The sequence below is a fragment of the Rousettus aegyptiacus genome, unplaced genomic scaffold (genome assembly GCF_014176215.1).
Source record: "Rousettus aegyptiacus isolate mRouAeg1 unplaced genomic scaffold, mRouAeg1.p scaffold_m13_p_13, whole genome shotgun sequence".
In the NCBI taxonomy this organism is placed as follows: Eukaryota; Metazoa; Chordata; class Mammalia; order Chiroptera; family Pteropodidae; genus Rousettus; species Rousettus aegyptiacus.
In genome coordinates, this window is record NW_023416288.1 from 34,896,671 (window position 1) to 34,911,505 (window position 14,835).

General features: G+C 37.9%; 1 pseudogene; it reads left to right on the forward strand.

Annotated features, from left to right (window-relative positions):
• The first annotated feature begins 10,055 nt into the window (after positions 1-10,055).
• Positions 10,056-11,169, forward strand: LOC107505651 (annotated as a pseudogene).
• Positions 11,170-14,835: the final 3,666 nt, after the last annotated feature.

Sequence of the window (14,835 nt, forward strand, 5' to 3'; positions counted from 1 at the left end):
TGAAGGACATCGAGAGCCACTGATGGACTTTGCTGTTCCTCAGTCCACTTGTTCAGCATCCTGAAGATACACTGCTGTCTACGGGGAACTCCTTTCCTCATTTCAGTTCTCAGCTTTGGTACTGAAAGCATTATGCCTCCGCCAAGAACCACGCATAAGAGGAGAAAGCACTGACAAGCCTGATTCCTCTCCAGCCAGCTTGCTCTATATGTCTGTGAGCATTCAGTTTTATATTTTTAATAGCCATCTTAACTTTTTTCAGAGAGGTAAAAAATTATATTTTTATACAGTTATGTCAAAATGTATACTTTTTTAAAGTCTAGAAAAATTACTTTAACTTGTTGGAGCACAAAAATATGAATTCCTGAAGCATTCCCAAGTTACATGCTTTCATTTATTGTACTTTACTACACATTAGAAGATATTCTTCGCTTTTATGTTTTCAAATAAAATATAGCCATGCACTTGCTGGGGGAAAATGTTCATATGGAACATTTTCTGGGAAATATTTTTTTTTCAAAAGTGAAAATCACGCTGCCCACATTAAATGACCTGAAAAAAATACTTTTGTTTGTGCTTTTCTATATAGAAAAATATATTACATATCTGTAATACCTGTACTGTCAGGCCATTACCTAAATAAAGAACTATTTAGACCCTACGTTGAGATGGCAAGGTTAAACATTTTCAAAGTCATTCAAATAATATTTTAAAATGTACTTGTATAAAACAAAATATTATACTGTTAAAGGTAAAATTATATTTTAATGTAATATTTGTAAAAAAAAAAATTGTGCAGCACAGTGATGGCAAAAGAGAATGACTTACATAGAATCAATGTTAATTAGATAAACTTGACAAAATAGATTTAGCATATAATCTGCCAAAGGGCAAATCTTAGATAATATTTGAAATAATTTCCTCTGGCAGAAAACAGAACAAAGTGTCTTCTACTTTTCTAGATATTTTTGTGGTTCACCTTTTTGTTGTGGTAGCACATTTTTTGGTTTATTTGGTTTCGTTTTTTTCCTCAAGTGAAAATACTTGAAAACCATTTTTCACAGTTTAAAGTTACAGTCATTTTGAGATTTTCAGTCATTTCGGTTTCAGTCATAAGGCATGGCATGTAGCTGAAGATGGAACTGAATGAATAAATAGAAAGCATACCCCATTTTCATTGTCGCATATCATTTCTTAATTTTAAAGATAAAAGCTAATATAAGAAAACAATAAACTTGGCACATGAATTATTAGTTAAAGTCCTCAAATGTTGCGCATTCAAATATTATCACATTCTTGTTTTTCATAGAAAGAGATGGTATCGGTTACTCAGCATATTACAAACAGGTGCCAGAGCAGATTATGAAAAAAAATTATGTTTTTAAAAATCAAAACTGCAATACTTGTTATGAATACACAGTCAAAATGAATAAAATAGAAAGAGTTCATTAACTTAGTGTCATTTTTATAACACTATGACGAGTAATATAATTTCTAAATACTATTTAAACAGCCTATGTCTTCTTCTTGTATATATCCCTAGCACCTACCATACTCACAAAACTAGCTTCTAAATAAAAATTTGTTCAGTTAATGGCACATCAATGTAGATCGGCCATGATAAATCAGGTCAATCAAATCTTTGCTATCCAACTCGGAATAACCTCAAGTTTTGTCTCTTCCCTATGCCCTTCCCCTCCTTTGGGAATGTCCATGAGCTCCACGGGAATGAAACATGAAGGTTTAGCTTCCAACTGTCTGCCCAGAACTTTGCACAATATCTGGCACCTAGTAGTTAAATAATTGTTGGATGTATAATGAATAAATGCTATCTAGCAGTAAAATAACCAAACGTGGAGAACAAGATCAGGAAAAAGGAAAATCCAAGCTACTGTATCAGATGGCTATTGCCACAAAAATGAGGCACAACAAGCTACCTCAAAATTCACTGACCTACAACCATAATAATTATTCTCAGGTATCTGTGGATTGCCCAATGGTCAGCTGGATGTTAACTAATCCAGGCTGGTCTCGGCTAAGGCTGTCCAACTTTACTCCACGTGACTTTGTCTTGGGCATGTTCTTCTCACAGCAATGACAGAGATGCAAGAGCGCATGCCCAGAGACTTTGATTGCATCACAGCAGCTAAAATCTCATTGGTCAAAGCAAGTGAAAATAAAGAACTATGCCTAGAGCCAAGGTAGGGAAATACTCCTTAACCACACTGAGAGGACATTGAAAAATTACTGCAAAGGATATGGATATACAATCCTATTTCTGGAGGAAGAACACATTGTTGGGACAATAATCCAGTCTACCACACTGAAGTAGGCAGGATAATGACCCTCCCTCAAAGATGTCCACATCCTAATGCCCAGAATCTGTGAGTGCATTACCTTACATGGGAAGGGACTTTGTAGAGGTGATTAATTAAGGATCTTGAAAGAGGGAGATTGTCCTGGATTATCTAGGAGGGCCTAAAGTGATCTCAAGAGTCCTTCTAAGAGGGAGGCAGGAGAGTCAGAGCAAGAGAAAGAGACATGATGGCAGAACCATGGAGAGATTTTTAAGATGCTGTGCTGCTGATTTTAAAGATAAAGGAAGGAGCCACAAATCAAGGAATGTTGCTGACCTCTAGAAACTGGAAAAGGCGAAGAAAAGGATTCTCCCCTGGAGCCTCTGAAGGAACACAGCACTGCTGACACCTTGACTTTAGCCCAGCGAAAGCCATTTCAGACTTCTGATTTCCAGAACTGTCAGATAATACATTTGTGTTATTTTGAGCCCTTAAGTTTGTGGTAATTTGTGACACCAGCAAGTGGAAACCAATACACATACCTACAAAATCTGTAAACCGAATAAGAGATTTCTAAACAATCAACGGAACCAGCATATGTAATCATACTACCACTTAAAGATCATTTTAGTTAACGGGACTATTTGTAGAAAATTTATGAATGTCTATGACTTTAGTTTCCTTATTGTTGTATATAACTGCAAACAGTTTTCTTCATACATCAAACACGTATTCTCTCAACAAAAGCTACTGAGACCATCATCTCTAAACTCCCAGCTTGAATAATGAATGTAGTTTGACAGCGTCATATTTCAAAGGCAATAATTATTGCAGTCCAGACTTGATAAACTTCCCTGAGTTCCTTCCCATCTTCATATTCATGCCAGTCTGCCTTCCAGTCTTCTTTTTAGATCTCACCATCCACTCACCAAACTTTTTCCAATGTAGTTGTACCCATTCTCATCAGCTTGCTGAGACTCTCAGCTCAGAGGGTACTCGTTCATTTATTATTGGTTTAGAAATCTCAAAAGTTCTTCCTGATTGCCAAAATCATATCACTTTTCCTTATTTTATGTTTAAAGTATAATTTTGGTAGGTGGAATTCAGAAATATCTCAAGTAAAAATATATAATTTTAAAAACTGAATTGCATAGTGGTTTGTTTCAGAAACTTTTAAAATTATATTGTAGTTCTATAAAATGCATAAAAGCAATTTAAGCTTCAGTCTTTAAAAAGGCTTAGCTTTTTTTAAAGTGAATTTTCACTGAAAGTTATTTTCAATTGTTTATTTTTAATAATGAGACAGTGCCTCTGTTGTGCTGATTCTCTGAAAAGAATGCCACTTTAAGAATTAGCATGTGTGAGTTAAATGAAAGTCACCTGGTTTAATCATAGTGACCCTAACTACCTCATCACACACTCATAGGACTGTTTTTTATTATTTCTACTATCCATGAAGATTCATCCGAAGGAATCTAATATTGGAATTTTTCAATACTACATTTTCTGATGTTTTGAGGATTCGATGCCCTTATGTGATTGCTTTAAGTAGTAACAAATCAGAAAGCCATCATAAAATTCAGATGAAGCAGCCATTCTTGCTGCCTGGATTCAACACTGGTATTTGAAAACATGTAAATGAAAGTGTGCTCCTAAAATATATAAATAATCTTCTGATCTGCTTGAATCAGAAGTACATCTTTTTTTCCCATTGCTTTAACATCTTTTCCATGTGGGTCAGACATTCAAATTCTTTTTACTGATGCATATAATCATAAAACACTTCAATAAATGCAAAGCATTTATTATTTCTCTACAAATATTCACCCTGGTTTCATTAAATTGTATTTTTAAATTCCATAGCACTGGGTTCCATGTAAATAGCTAAATACTAATTTGTAAAATAGGAAATCATGGTAAACCCTTGATATAAATGCAAATTATTTTGATAAAGTCTATTAAGAGTAAATGCATTTTTTTCAGAGGAACTACTCAACACTGTACTTCTCAATGAGTTTTATATATGAAATTTGAAGATTACAAGACTAGGAGAAAAAATCTGCTGTTATCTGTGTAGTGCAAGCATGTACACTGATTCTGAGGAATTCTTTTATTTAGAAAAATACTGTAAAATTTAACACTGTTTTTTTTGTAGCCACAGTCAAGTATTCTCCAAGAATAAGGAAATTAGGAAAATAAGATTCACTTCTGAGAATTAAATCAAGAAATCAGCATATAAATGAGACAGGAGCAGATATGTACAACCACTTAAAGGAAGACAGAACATCTGTTTCCTTGGTCCAAAAGACTTGGCTGTAACCTGATCAAATATGGAGACTTATTTCAGCCTCATGGTCAGTTACGAAAGCACAGAAAAAGAGAATCATGAAGATAAGAATCAGCAGTGTTCACCTAAACACTATCTGGGCAGGAAAGAGACTTAGCCAGGAAACTTTACAGCTTAATGGGTGAAACAAGCTTATTTGTTAGCAGATGTGAAAAACGCAGATGTGAAAATATTTAAAATATTTAAGATAGAGGCGAGAGAAGTAATGATCTATAGCATTTGTTTCCTGAGAAGGCAGGTGTTAGGACTCAAAGCGCTGACCTTGGATAGGAAGAGAGACATCCCTTATATTATGACATGAGAAAAGGAGGCCAGGATGAATATAGACACGGTGGGTTTGGAAATCTAGTATTGAAAAGTGGAGGGACGTCCCATCTGAAAGCTTCTATTTTCCCTGAGAGGAAGTGAGATCATCTACTGAGGGTGTGTGGAGTGGAGGCGGGGGTGGCAGGAAAGAGGAAGAACTGAAGATTTGATTTTTCTTAATGTTGATGAAGACTCATCTAGCAGCAGCAACCCCTCCTTCAGCCAGCTTTTGGCTTTCACTCAATTCAATTCAAGAAGTCTGAAATGAAAGTATCATTATCTATATAAATAGAAGTAAATATGCTCTATGACATCAACACGACGAAATGACTAGTCACACATTCTTGAGAACAAATAATGTGCTGATTTGTATCAAGTATAATTTATATATTTATTTTATTTCATTATACAGAAAATAGAAATTAGTACCACAACTGGGATAAGAATTCAGGCTTCAATTTACATTTCAGCTATATTGTAGAAAATGTTTTTCACTATGGTGTCTATTTTTGTTTGTTTGCCTTTTTATCTATGTTATCTACACACACACACACACACACACAAGTGTGTCTTTTTAATTGGATTATAAATGGGTAGTGGTTTGCTACCAACATGGGTTCAGTGAACCTTAAAGCTGGTATATTCATTAGAATTAAGTTTGACTGGAAATGACAAAAAGCCCCAAGTATAGAGGCTTAAGCAGGATAAGTGTTTTTAAGTCTTCTCAATTTAAAAGTACAGGCAGGCAGTCCAGGGCGGGTACCGTGCTCTCTCTGCAGGGATCCTGGCTCTTTTTCTCAGGGTCCTTCAAAATGTGAGGTTTTAACTTCATTGTCCAAGATGGCAACCTCTGTGTTCCAGGCAGGAAGATGGAGGAGTGTCAAAGAGGAGTGACAAAAGGCACGTACTAGCCTTCTCCTCAGACAAGTTCTCAAGCTGCCACAGGACAGTTCCACTTACATCTCATTGACCAGAACTTAGTTATGTGACAATGCTAACCCAAATGGAATCTGAGAAGTATTGATTCAGGGCAGTCTCATGTTCAGCTAAAAACTCTATTAATCTAGAAGAAGAGGATAGATATTAGGGAATGACTAGCCGTCTGTCACAGATTTTGAGTATGTTGTTTCTTGCTGACTAACAGCAGAACAAAATCCACACCAGCACCATTTGTTAATCCTTAGTGATTTGTTGTTGCTGTTGTTTTAAAATGCTTGTAGGGAGTAGTAGCTTTACTTTCCTTTTGTCACATGCTGCTAGCACCTTTGCTCATCTCTCCCTGTCGAATATTCTTGTGTGTTACAAAATCTATTCCCTTGTTTCTCTATTTGGTTTGATAAAACTTTTTATTACAAATTTTATTGTGGCATTCTCTGAACTTGGAAAATTAGCACTCTGTTTCAAGTTCCAGATAATGGGAAAATTAATCCACAATAATTGTATTACATTTTCTTAGAGCCGCTTAGGTGTACAGTCCACTTAGTTAGATAAAAGGAGAGCCTTATCTGATCGACTGACTAATCAAGGAAAGTATATTAATCATAAATTTAACTGAAATAGAATTGAACTCTCACATATGATATGCTTAATAAAAATCTACCTTGCATTTTGAATGCCTTATACAAAATAACTGGATGACAGTAAAAAAATACTTATTTTCAAATAGAAAAGGTTTACAAAGTTTTTTATATGAGAAATTAATTCAGTACTCACTAATGAAAGGCCTTCAGTATACTCAAGGCAGAATTTTCTAGCATAAAGTAGTTTCAGAGAACAAATTGAAGCAAGAGATTTAAACATTTTATTATTTCCATATTGCTAAGGCTGGTTCTTTCTTGGGTTGGTTTTAAACTTTTCTTTTTTTTTCCTTTCCCCTCTTCCCTCAAGATTTTCTCCAATAATTCCTGTAATAGTAGAAGCGTTAGGCAGGTAATGTATCACCTCATTAACGAAGATTTGGAGGTCTTTTTTTTTTTTTACTCTAATTCTTCTTGTTGCTCTCCCTGGCATTAGTAGAATGCTACTTGAAGAAATCTGAGATGGAAAGACACAGCCGTTTGACAATTTCTTAAAAGTGCTTTAAGGCTGGCCAGAAGCATTTTCATTTGAGCTACTATATCCTATGCTCAGAAAACAGAATATGATAGTCTTATCATGGCACACTGAGCCATGAATATGTTACCATTCTAAAATAAAAATTAAGCCTGAACTAGGTAACTGAGTTGTCTTCAACTGCTCTAAGAAATAAAAACAAATATTATTGATTCACTTCTGTTTAGAGCATTCCTTCTTCAAAAATGAGTGTATTCTTTATTTTAAATGACTTAATTAAAAATGATAATATAACACATTCTCATGCAAAATAAAGATGGCAAACTGGTATAAAGTGAAATGTAAAAGTACCTTTCCCCTTCTCCAATATTACTATGAATTTTAATAGGTATTTCCGAATGCCTCCTAAAAGGTTTGTACTCGTTTACATCCCAGTATTCTTTAAACATAGTTGTAAATAAATGTACTTAGTAACCTGTTATCCATTTACTCAGGCCCTTTCCATATTTATTGGTTACTAATTTAATTTAGTTTCACAGCCTTCTTTTGAGATCAAGACATTAAAAATCTCCCAATTTTATAAATCAATAAACAAAAATAAAAAGACTTTAAGATGCTCTACAGTGACTCCATAGTGTGCTAGGAATTGAACTTAAACTTCATACATACCTCGTGGTAACATTATTTAGCCACTAACCTATATTCTCAGGCTAACTGGGAAAGAAAAAATTAAAGCCTACAGAATATTAGAAGATGTTTGAATACTGAGAACCCAGTCAGCCTCAAATTTCAACCAACTATTCTGATCACCTAATTTTTTCTCTGACTTAGAGTAAAAGTCATATTTATGACCAATTTGATATCCTTTCTATATATGTGCCAATTGGGACTCATTAGCCAACAGTTATGGAGACTAATAAAGGTATCACTAATAAAAGGCATAGCGCACTGGAAACAATGCAGTTCCTGTATTTTAGAGATTCTGGGAAATGCTTTATCTTTAGTTTCACATCTCATCACAAGTCTCTGTGGTACCTGAATAGCCACTGTGTCTAGTTGTGTATTATTACTTGAGAGACAAAAAAGTCCCTCTAGTGTAGAGCAGCACTGACTCTGGAAGGTTCGGTCCTGACCTCAACTTTGACAGTCATTCTATAGATTATCTAGAAACTAGATGAAAGCTTATATGAGGATTAAAATTGCAGCTCTTCTCTGCCATAAAAATATGATGGCCAAAACTCTCTCCTAATGTCCCTTAGGCCGTCAGATCAAATCATGCCCGTAGTTCTCACTCAAAGGTTTTAAAAGAGGCTCTTCCCCAGCCGCTATTATCTCTCATGTCCACACTTGGCCTTCACAAAAGTGACACAGGATAGGAATTTACAGTACAGGGATATCTTTGAGTAAGAAAAATGGATGTCCTCTTCTCTGTTGAACTAAATAATAACTTTGTTCTAGTAACAGCTTTAGAACTAGGTTGTCAAATTCCCATTCAATTCAATTCAATAGTCTAAACCTACAGGAGTGGAATTGTATTTATTCAACTGATGTGTTATGCAAGGTCGTCCCTGGATGAGAAGTGAAAATGTTAGGTAAACATCTTGAAGGCTAAAAGCAAATCAGGTTATTTTGAGAATATCCAGGTAGCAAGTTCAAATTCAAGTTCATTTGAAAATGAAAGTTTGAGTCATGTAGGTACAATTCTACATCCTCATATGACTATGTAAGAAGCAAGAAAGTAACTGAGCTTTCATACAATTTTTGTTTACCCCATCAAATTTCATCTCTCATTAACGGCCCACATTCTCTCATTTTGATGCTTCTCAATCTCTATGCTCAAATCCTAATGGTTTCTGATGGCATCTGCAGGATTGGATTGGGTTGGATTCAAGGTATCTAATACAGATTTGGCTTTTCTTCATTTAATTGTACATTTGGATGAGAAGTAGCTTTCCTGGTAGAACTGGGAATAGAGTCAGAATAGATCGAGGCATGAGCAGAAGGGAACCTGACCTTGTATGGATGAGCTGGAGAAAAAAATCAGTAGCCTGATATCTAGTCATCTCTGTTTCTCACTTTAACCCTGTCCTATGTGGCTCTGAGCAAGTCTGGAATTTCAGCTCTGTTAATTTATGAAGAAACTTGGGCAAGTTACTCACCCCGAGTACCAGTTTACTCATCTGAAAGAGGAAGATGACAAAATTGTTGTAGGAAGTACTGATTACATCTGTATGCCTGGCATACAACAGGCATTCAATAAATAGTGACTTTAGAACTAATCAGAAAGTAGTAAACATTACCAAGCTGCCAGCTGAGACATAAGACATTTATATCACCAGCCCTTCCTGTTAAACTCTTTCAAGGGGTCTGGAACCATAGAAACACAAAGAACTAGTCTAAAATTCATAAGGAGAAGAAACTGGAAAGTTCATTTATCTTCAAATATAAGCAAAGAGGACAATGCAAAGATGTCAGCCCATGAGGTAAGTCACGTACACACATCACCATATAGCACAGTGGAACAAAGTACATGCTACAAGATAAATCAAGTTAAAGTGCCCAGGCACTTTGAGAAAAAAAAAAAAAATTTCTTTCAGCTGAATTATCAGAAAATATTGTACGGAAAAGGTAAATTTAAGCAGGGTGTTAAACAGGCAAAGTGTGTTTATGACAAAGTCTGTCTGTGACTAATTCAATTTGACTAACTCGTGGAGTAAATGAAGGGGTAAAGTGTGAGATAAGGCAAAGAGGGCAGGTTTGGACTGTGCGATAGAGGCATTTAAAGGCCAGGATAAAGAATTTTAGATTTTTCTGCAAAGGGATAATAAAATAGTTGATATAATAGCTTTACTACGAGACAACCCATCTGGAAACTGTGAAAGATCAGAGGGAAGAAATGGCAAATCCACTGAGAGACCACGCAGTGACACAGGTGAAAGCCAATAGGGGGCAGGCTTGAGGGAAGAGCAATGGAGCTGGAAGGGAAGGAGCGCGTTTTTAAAATTCTAAGACCCCTTTAACCAGGCCCCGGGCTTGGGGCGCCGTCCCTCGCCATGGCGGGACACCTGGCTTCCGACGTTGCCTTTTTGCCCCCACTGGGTGGCGAGGCGACTGGTCAGGAGGGCCGGAGCGGGGCTGAGTTGACCCTCAGATCAGGCTGAGCTTCCAGGACCTCCTGGCGGGTCAGGAATCGGGCCAGGTTTTGGCCTCAGCACCGAGGTGTGGGGGATCCCCTTGTGTCCCCCACCATGTGAGTTCTGCGGGGGGAATGGCCTACCGTGGACCCCAGGTGCTGCCCCAAGGCGGCCTGGAGACCCCTCAGGCTGAGGGCGAGGCGGGAGCCGGAGTGGAAGGCAACTCTGAGGGGTCCTCCCTGGAGCCCTTCGCTGCCCAGCCCGGGGCCATGGAGCTGGACAAGGCCACCCTGGAGCAAAAACCCCGAGGTGGCGGCGAGGGAAGACATGGAAGCTCAGCAGAAAGACCTCGAGCGATCTGCCGAGCTCCTGAAGCAGAAGAGGATCACCCCAGGGCACACCCAGACGATGTGGGGCTCACCTTGGGGGTTCTCTTTGGGAAGGTGTTCAGCCAAACGACCGTCTGCCGCTTTCGGGCGCTGCCACTCAGTTTGAAGAACACGGGTAAGGCGCGGCCCCCACTGCAGAAGGGGGTGCAAGAAGCTGACCACGAGAATCTACAGGAGACGGGCGGAGCAGACCTTCGTGCAGGCCTGAAAGAGAAAGCGATCAGGGATGGAGAGCCGAGTGGGGGCAACCTGGAGAGCTTGTTCCCGCAGCTCCCAAAGCCCACCTTGCAGCAGGTCAGCCAGATGGCCCAACGGCTCGGGCTTGAGAAAGCTGTGCTCTGAAGGCGCTTCAGCCACTGTCACCAGGAGGGCAAACGATCGAGCAGTGACTATTCTCTATGCGAGGATTTGGACGCTTCCGGGCCTCCTTTCTCAGGGGGACCAGTATCCTTTCTTCTGGTGCCAGGGCCCCATTTTGGTACCCCAGGCTACGCGGGCCCTCGCTTCACTACAGTGTACCCCTCGGTCCTTTCCCTGAGGGTGAAGCCTTTCACTCCGCATCTGTCACCACTCTGGGCCTTTCACAGAAAAGGGGAGAGCAGGGACAGAGGAGCCTGAGGATGGTACCACGGCTTTGGGATTAAGTTCTTCGTCACTATTGGGAACACTATGGGGGCAGGGAGTTTAGGGAAACTGGTCAGAGGGAATTCCAGTGAACTTCGATGATGCTCTCGATTTTAATCCCCACATCACTCATCACTCTGATCTTAAATAAAGAAGCCTGGGACACACGCACACACATGAAATTCTAATATCTGCTCCAGCCCTGGGCAAATGAATCAGAATCTCTGGCAAGTGGACTTGGGCATCAGTATCTTTCCATTTTACTCTCCCCAGTGATTCCAATGTGCAGCTTCAGTTGAGAACTACTGACCTTGAACTAGATATACTGCAGTCTCTAAACACCCTTGCTCACATTGCTTTCTATACAGTTGTTATAAAATTCACCAAGCACACTCATGGTGGTTCATTCCTAAGTCTCAAAAGAGGGGGCAGTTCCCCAGAATTCCTTGATGTTCAGCATTCCTGGCTGGTCATTCCCCATTCCATAACATTCCATCCTGGGAAAGCGAATAATCCCAAATCCTACTAGAAGTACAGATATGAGAAAAATCAACCTGAAGATAAAGTAGACGCCACTGATAGCAGAGAACAAAGACAGAAAGAACGCAGGTCCTTGATGAATTGAACTGTTATATCGATCAATCCAGAAACCTAATCTACCACTGGATTTCAGGTTATATGAGCCAAGAAATTTTATTTAACATTCAAGCCACTTTGAGTTAGGGTTTCTATTACAGCTAAGAGAATATCACATTATATTATCAGTCCTTTATGTTCTCGAAATAAATAGTTTTAGATTTTTATCTGTTGATATCGGACTTCAGAAATGACAACGTGCAACCTGAAATGTAACATCTTTTATGGGACACCCAGCAACAATAATCTTGTCTTAGTGGCATAAACACTAGGGCTGTAAGTGCTGTGCAGCTGTAGAAACCCGGACTTTGAAATCTGACACATTTTCCAGCTGTATCCTGACCATCTGACTGTGTCCTTTTGTTTTTGGCAGTATACACTGCATTACATGAAATTTCCTTACAGTCCTGTTTCAATTGATTTTCAAAGAAGAAAATAAGTCCGAATCCTAGGCTCTGAATCTGCCCTTGAAATTTAATTGCACCTATAATTTTACCAGAAACTACTATTATCTATTAAAATTTATGTGTTGAAAATATACCGAAAATCCATTTCTTCAAAAGATGCTTATTAAGATACTGAAGAGTACAAAAAAAGAGGGAAAATAAGAATCTACACTTACATTTGCTCATATATATATCAGGAAACTGGAAAGAAGAAATTATGAATAATGGTTAATTTCAAGGGGAAAGGGGAAACTGAGCAGATTAAGGATCTTAGGAGGAGACATATTGCTGTAAACTTTTTTAATACTTTCTTGTTTTTGAAGTAATGTGATTGTATTACCTATTCACAATTTTAATTAAAATATCACTTTAATAAAAATAAATTTAAAAAATTCTAAAATATATTATTTACCAGAAGTACCCCTAAGTTAATTGTTTATTCTACCATCAAGAACCCACCAATGTGAGAAACCCTACCATCTCCACTAACCGCAGAATTGGACTTTTAGCTAAAACAGTACTAAATGAGAAATTTAAAAGCTGCTCTGTGAATGCTCTCCTTAGTGATTCATTCCATTAGGACATCTAAAACATTAAGCAAACTTAGCGATGGCCCTGAAACCACACAGAGGAAACACGGAATGTCCAAGGAGTAAAGCAATCGGAGTAAAGGGAGAGGAGACACGGTTAGAGATGAACAGGAGGCTGAGTTGGCATTCCAGTCCAGAACATCTTAAAAATAAGCACGACTCACAGATATAACGGCTAACAATTAGATGGCTTACAAATGACACATGAGTATCAACTGGTTACAGCACATTAAAAGTTGCTGGCATCATTATCCTCCACCTTGCCCCAGCTGCCATTTCAAACCAGATCTTGTTCTTTACTTTTCCATCTCTAGGAATAGACGATGGAGTCCGATCTTAATGATACCAGCTAACATTTATTGATATTTATTAGACTCATCTCCTACCAAGTATATATATTTCAGGATGAAGCTAAGCATCTAAGAGGCTCTCATAGACATTCCAGATCACTAATAAACTTAACTTTTAAAAATTTACCCTTTGAATGAATTTAGCTAAAACAGTATGTGTCAACTATGTTAAAACATAGAAAAATATGTAACATGTAAGACTAAATCTAAAAAAGCAGAATGTCATTTCGGAAGCTAAGCAGAATTGGGCCTGGTTGGTACTTGGATGGGAGACCACCTAGGAAGACCAGGTGCTGTAGGCCATAAAAAACAAAAAATAAGGGATCGTAAACTGAAAAGGTCCTTGCAATCTGTGAGGTCAACCAGGGGCTGCCTCATCTAAAAAAAATAATAATAATAAATAATTTAAACATAATAAATAAATAAACAAACAAACAGAATGTTGAATGGTATATAAACTCTTTACAATTATGTAAAAATGTGAATGAAGTTCAGAAGATAATATACAAATATTAAGATAGTTGTATTAGAAAAGTGGTATTGCAGGTAGGATTTTTTTCCTTTTCTCAAAATTTCTTTCAACCTTATTGTTACCTATGCACTATTTTAACCTATATTAGTCAGCACAGATTTAACTGCATAACAAGATCCAACATACTGGCAAATTAAACATGACTGTAGTTTACTTCTCTCATATTACAGTCTAAATACAAGCCACGCAGAGCTGACATGGTGGTTTTAAACAATGTGCTACCTAGAAATTCTGTTACTAAGAATGGGAGAAGGGATGTCGGGAGTCATATTTTTGCCTCACTGCTCCTTTCTTTTTCTACGACACAGAAACCAGTTTGCAGTTGTTTATGCTTTTAAACCCATATTAACTGCAAGCTCTCCACCCATCCTTATCTAGTAACTAGTTCCTTAAATCAGTGATGCTCTACCTTTTAAACAAGCACATACTACTACTGCTCATCAACAGATTGTTTTATATTTCCCCAGATGCTCACATGACTGGCTCCTTCTTATCACTCAGGCCTCTTCTCAAATGTTGCCTCCTTAGATATGCCATTCCTAAACACCTTTTTCTAAAGCAGCCTCTCACCCAGTCACTATTTCTTACCCTGTTTATTTTTTTCATAGTCTATTATTATTCGAAACTATTTATTTGTCTATGATTTGCCTCCCCCTAATTTAAGTTCCATGAGAGCAGACACTTTGTTTACCCCTGTAGCCCGAGCACCAAACACACTGCCTGATGCACAGGAAGAAGACAAAAAATGCTGAATGAATGAATGAATGACCAATCCTGCAATCCTCTAGTGTTGAATTAGCAGGGAAATAATAAAAGATACTTGACAATTACCAGATACAGGCCTCTGCTGCTTTCTCATTGACAGATATCAATGTATTTGTCAAAGTAACAAATATCAGCTGGGGCAGGGAGGGGAGGGAGTAAGATATTTTGCAAGCTAGTGGGAAAATATCTAATTGTTATTTAAACTCATTAATCTCAGAGGTCTGATTCAAGGTTCAGGCGTATGCTTCTCAATAGGAATGGCATACCAGTCAGCTCCATTAAACTCCTTTATCCAAACTCCCAGCCAGTTCATCTTCCTATAATCTTCAGAGTTCAAGGTCACAGCTGATGGTACTAACTGAAATCA